Source organism: Mesoplodon densirostris, chromosome 4 (assembly GCF_025265405.1).
Source record: "Mesoplodon densirostris isolate mMesDen1 chromosome 4, mMesDen1 primary haplotype, whole genome shotgun sequence".
NCBI classification, from domain to species: Eukaryota; Metazoa; Chordata; class Mammalia; order Artiodactyla; family Ziphiidae; genus Mesoplodon; species Mesoplodon densirostris.
In genome coordinates this window covers 175,614,695-175,620,694 of record NC_082664.1, presented here as the reverse complement: position 1 = coordinate 175,620,694, position 6,000 = coordinate 175,614,695, and the positions used below count along the sequence as shown (strand labels likewise).

At 40.7% G+C, this 6,000-nt stretch overlaps 1 pseudogene; it reads left to right on the top strand.

Annotated features, from left to right (window-relative positions):
- The first annotated feature begins 933 nt into the window (after positions 1 to 933).
- Positions 934 to 6,000, top strand: part of LOC132488219 (cilium assembly protein DZIP1-like) — a 112,716-nt pseudogene continuing 107,649 nt past the window's right edge.

Sequence of the window (6,000 nt, the reverse complement as noted above, 5' to 3'; positions counted from 1 at the left end):
AATTGGATTATCCAAACCACTGTTATTCCCATTACAGCCTTGCCTTTTTTCTTCGGTGTTCTAACAAGCTCCACTACGGAGGATGACCCCAGACGCTGTCAAGACAATGCTTCCTTGAGAAGTCAAACAAACTGGCAGAAACGCCTAACGAAAAAGATGATGAACTCAGATACCAACACACACAAAGAATCTGAGGGAAATCATTTCAGTTCTATATATGGTTCAGGACAAGCAATTAAAGACGTTAAGTATATTCATACAAATACTAGCCACTTGCATTTTCACATAGTCCAGGAGTTGTCTTGGGCTAGTAAAACTGAGCTTATCTTCTGCATGGAGACACTCACCTTCTTAAAATCCATTCTGAACACAAGCTTGGGCACTACTGGGTTGCAATTTACTCCTCAAGAGTAGACACTTTCTAAGCTTATTAAAACATACACAGCTAAGCAGTGTTTTTGCGCTTATTTCCTATTGAGTTGAAATTTGTAAGTATATTTTAAAGGCAAAAATATTTTTTGCTATTTCACAGAATGACCTATTTCTAAGAATATTAAATATGTGCTTTCATAGAGGTAGTTTACTGTTAAACCTTACCTCAGTTTCATTATCCATAAAATGGGAAAATAGTAAAGCCTTACTTGCAAGATTGGGAGGGTTAAATGGGCTAATACCCTTAACAGTGCCTGGTAAAATGTGAGCCCTGCAATGAACTTTAGTTGTTATTCTTGTTCCTCCTTTTTTGGCTTTTATTGCTATTACTGATTACTGAAGTCTTAAGGAAGTCCATTGTACTTACCATTGTTCCACATTCGAATGTTATAAAACAGCTTGAAAATACACAGACAAAACACTCGCATACATACATTATGTGTATTCAATCGATTGATTAGTAACTGGTGAATCGTTAGAGTTATACTGTATTTTCCTAGAATGCTTCTTCTGGGCCAAGTTTACCAGAACTCACGTAGGAAGGACCCCAAAAGTAGCACAGGTGACAGTACAGCCATAGCACAGCTGCTACGTCTCCGGTGCCTCCTCACTCAGAACCGTGCCAGGGCTGCTAAAAACACTGGGCTCCAGAAGAAAACGGAAACTCGCAAAGCCTGTTCCTCTGAAAAAGACTCGGACACTCACGCAATATCCTCTCACTCTCCTTCTCCCTTATGTGCGCACGCGCGCACACACACACACACTCGCCCACACAAAATCTCATTTGCCTGCCTTCAGAGAGGTAAAAGCGAGAACCGAGGCACATCTGCAGACAAGGAGGACTAAGTGTACTTCACCTTTTCTTCCCAGTCCTTTCTCTTCTATCATCCCTTCCACCCACCTTGCTCATTCTTTTATCTTTGGAAGATAATAATCTTTTTTTTCTTTTTTTTGCGGTACGCGGGCCTCTCACTGTTGTGGCCTCCCCCGTTGCGGAGCACAGGCTCCGGACGTGCAGGCTCAGTGGTCATGGCTCACGGGCCCAGCCGCTCCGTGGCATGTGGGATCTTCCCGGACCCGGGCACGAACCCATGTCCCCTGCATCGGCAGGCAGACTCTCAACCATTGCGCCACCAGGGAAGCCCCGAAGATAATAAGCTTAATAATTCTGATTAAAAATAGTTTTCAGCGTGTTAGTATTCATCTTGGTGTGTTGCCCTCTTTACAGGAAAAGGGATGGAGGGTGGAGTAGGACCTGCTGATAGCAACATTTAAACCAAAAGTGAAGGACAGGTTCTTCGATTTGGGTAAATATGTTGGGGCAAGAGGAGTGTTTAGAAGATCCTTTATTTCAAACACTGTGTAAGACTGTCTGCTTCTCTTACACGTGTGAATGCCTTGAAACCCATTGAAAAGACTCTGAGGCCAGCCCAGATGCCTAAGGTATGCTACTAAGCATGGCTAGAGGATGCAAAACACTTCTGGCCCTGATATGATGAAATATTAATCCAGGGACTTTGGTTCTGGCAAGACATCTAATAAGAAGTGAGAGTGTGCACTGCTTACCCAGGTATCCATGGCAGGTACATTTAACCCCCTTTATCCTGTGGAGTTTACTCTTGCCAATTACAGCTTCATGACACTGCACTTGAGCTTGGGGATCTGAGGTAGTAAGGCAGAAATGCAAGTCCATGCTCCTTACCAGGACGTTTCTAATCTCAATATAGACAATATTATTGATCTTGATCTGTGAAACTTCCTTTGTTTTTTCTCTCACTGGGAACCTGACAAACAACTACTACCATTTACCCTTTGACAATCTACCACAACCTCAATAAGGTACATGGTACATCTATAGTGCTTTCCGAGGATCATGAATTTTGTTTTGTTACTCTTTGTTTCCCCTATGCAGTTCAACAATCAGGTACTTGCCAAAAGAAAACCTAGATAACTGACCCATCTACATAAAAGTGCTAGAAGACAGCCAATCCAAAGAAATTACATACATATGGAACTGTCTTTTTGGAGGGTTACTTTTAAAAATTTAACTACTTTTTCATTGAAGTATAGTTAATTTACAATGCTATGTTAGTTTAAGGTGTACAGCAAAGTGATTCAGTTAGACATGTACATATATATCTATTCTTTTTCAGATTCTTTTCCATTATAGGTTATTACAAGATATTGAATATAGTTCCCTGTGCTATATAATAGGTCCTTGATGTTTATCTATTTCATATATAGTAGTGTGTACATGATAATCCCAAACTCCTACTTTATCTCCCTCACCCGCCACTATCCCCTTTGGTAACCATAAGTTTGTCTTCTATGTCTGTGGGTCTATTTCTATTTTGTAAGTATGTTCATTTGTATCAGTTTTTTAGATTCCACATATAAGTGGATATGATATTTGTCTTTCTCTGTCTGACTTACTTCACTTAATATGATAATCTCTAAGTCCATCCATGTTGCTGCAAATGGCATTATTTCATTCTTTTTATGGTTGAGTAATATTCCACTGTATATATGTACCACATCTTCTTTATCCATTCATCTGTCAATGGACATTTAGGTTGCTTCCAGGACTTGGCTATTGTAAATAGTGTTGCTATGAACACTGGAGTGCATGTGTCTTTTCGAATTACTGTTTTCTCGGATATATGCCCAGGAGTGGGATTGCTGGATCATATGGTAACTCTATTATTATTTATTTTTTAAATTTATTATTATTATTATTATTTTTGCAATACGCCGGTCTCTCACTGCTGCGGCCTCCCCCACTGCAGAGCACAGGCTCCGGACATGCAGGCCCAGCGGCCACGGCCCACGGGCCCAGCCGCCCCACGGCACGTGGGATCCTCCCAGACTGGGGCACAAACCCATGTCCCCTGCATCGGCAGGCGGACTCTCAACCACTGTGCCACCAGGGAAGCCCTATTTTTATTTTTTAAGGAATCTCCATGTTTTCTCCATAGTGGCTGCACCAATTTACATTCCCACCAACAGTGTAGGAGGGTTCCTTTTTCTCAACACCCTCTCCAGCATTTATTTTTTGTAGACTTTTAAATGATGGCCATTCTGTGAGGTGATACCTCATTGTAGTTTTGATTTGTGTTTCTCTAATAATTAGTGATACTGAACATCTTTTCATGTGCTCATTGGCCATGTGTATGTCTTCTTTGGAGAAATGTCTATTTAGGTTTTCTGCCCATTTTTTGATTTTTTTTATATTAAGCTGTATGAGCTGTTTGTATATTTTGGAAATTAATCCCATGTTGGTAGCATTTTTTGCAAACATTTTCTCCCATTCTACAGGTTGTCTTTTCATTTTATTTATGGTTTCTTTTGCTGTGCAAAAGCTTTTAAGTCCCATTTCTTTATTTTTGTTTTTACTTCCATTACTCTAGCAGATGAATCCAAAAAAATATTGTGGTGATTTATGGGCTCAACATTTTAAAGGTTCTATGAGGTGCATGAATCTGTGTTCCCATTTCTCTTTCCAAGTTTGGGAAGTTTTGAGCGATTTTTGTTTTAGATATGATTTCTTTCCCTTTCTGTTTCTCTTTTCCTTCTGGGATTCCCGTAGTGTTTATATTTCTCCCCCCGCTTTTTTTTTTTTTGGTGGAGTCCCATAAGTCCTGTAAGCTTTCTTCATACGTTTTCATTCTTTTTTTTTTTTTTTTTTTTTTTTTTTTGCCGTACGCGGGCCTCTCACTATTGTGGCCTCTCCCGTTGCGAAGCACAGGCTCCGGACGCGCAGGCTCAGCGGCCATGGCTCACGGGCCCGGCCGCTCCGCAGCATGTGGGATCTTCCCGGACCGGGGCATGAACCCGTGTCCCCTGCATTGGCAGGCGGACTCTCAACCACTGCGCCACCAGGGAAGCCCTCACTCATTTTTCTTTTTGCTCTTCTGACTGGATATTTTCAACTGATCTACCTTAAGTTCACTGGTTCTTTCTTCTTTGTTCTATTTAGTCAAGTCTGTTATTGGATATCTCTGTTGAATTCTTTAGTACTATTATTGTATTCTTCATCTTTAGGATTTCCAGTTGGGCTCTTTTGACATTTCTTTTTTTAATCTCAGCTCTTTAAATCGATTATTTCATTGTATTCTTTTTTCCCCCATCATTCCTATATTTTCTTTTTTGTTCTTCTTTAAACTTCTTGGCCTGGAATGTCATCAGAAAAATGTCAAAATAGGGATTTTCTACTGTCTTCCCCCCACAAAGAACACCAGTATTGACAATCACCCTTGAATGAGAGTGACATTTCGGAAGTCCAGGATTTTTGTGACAAGATTCCAGCACAGAGTTGGAGCAAAAAACCCCCAGAAACTGGATACATTGAAGAGGGTAAGAGGAATAGTTTCAAATTACCTGTGTCAGCCATCCTTCAAGGCAGCACAGCTCAGTGCCAGGACTTCTTGGCATGAAATTGCTTCCACAGAGGAAAATTAGGTTGTGTGAGTGAATGCCTGTCTCCCTCATCTGTGTTGGATGCTGACAATGAACTACAACTCTTTCTCAATTCATTTAGAATACTGAGTTGTATTGTAACACTGGAGGGTACAGAGGGGCTGAGAAGTCTGCAGTCAGGGCTCTTAAAGAACATGATAAATATGAAGAGCCTACTAGTCTTTTCATGGACCCCATAAGAAAGCCCTCCTATGAGGCCCCAGAATGCCTTGTCTGTGGATATCCTCAACTCGCCCAGGAGCACCATTAGCACTCCACACACCTCACCCACACAGATCCCCACACCTTGGCCAGCTCCCTGTACGGGGCCCAAGGGAGGCAAGTGCAAGTGGTTGCAGGTGGCTAGTAAGCATGTGCAAAAAACAAACCAAAGTCTGTGGGACTGGGAGAAAGCACACAAATTTGAGCATTAATCACTGCCACAGAGAAAGCAAATGGGAGGTTGTCTGCACCTGGGCTGGATTTTCAGGATTGAAAGAAGGCATTCAAAATTAATAATTCTCGCCCAACAGGGAACAAGAAGTGTGGAACAAGTGTATCATAGTAAAGGTCTGAGAAAGCTTCAGAACTCCTTGCAGGACTGATAGAATGTATTTCTCTCACCAAAGCTGTCAGTAAAGACTGGAGTAGGTGGCTCCTTCTTCAAATGTGAAGACAGCTATACAAGCCTTTAAGGAACATGACATCACCCAAGGAACATAAAAGTTTTCCAGGAACCAACCCCCAAGAAGTCAAGATCTGTGATAAATAATTCCAAAGAGTTGAATTAAGGAAACTCAGTGAACTACAGGAAACAAAGAAAGATAAGTAAATAAAATCAGGAGAAAGATACACAAATAAAATGAGAGTTTAATAGAGTGATAGAAATCACATAAAAGAATCAAACAAAAACTCTGGAGCTAGAGAATATAATAAATGAAATAAAAATTGCAATAAAGAGCATCAGCATCAGCCTTGATCAAGCAGAAGAAAGAAAATGTTAATTCAAAGGGAGGTCATTTGAAATTATCCAGTCAGAGGAATATAAAGAAAAATGAATGAAAAGAGTGAAAAAAACACATTAATTATAGGATCGCTTAAAGGAAATAATCT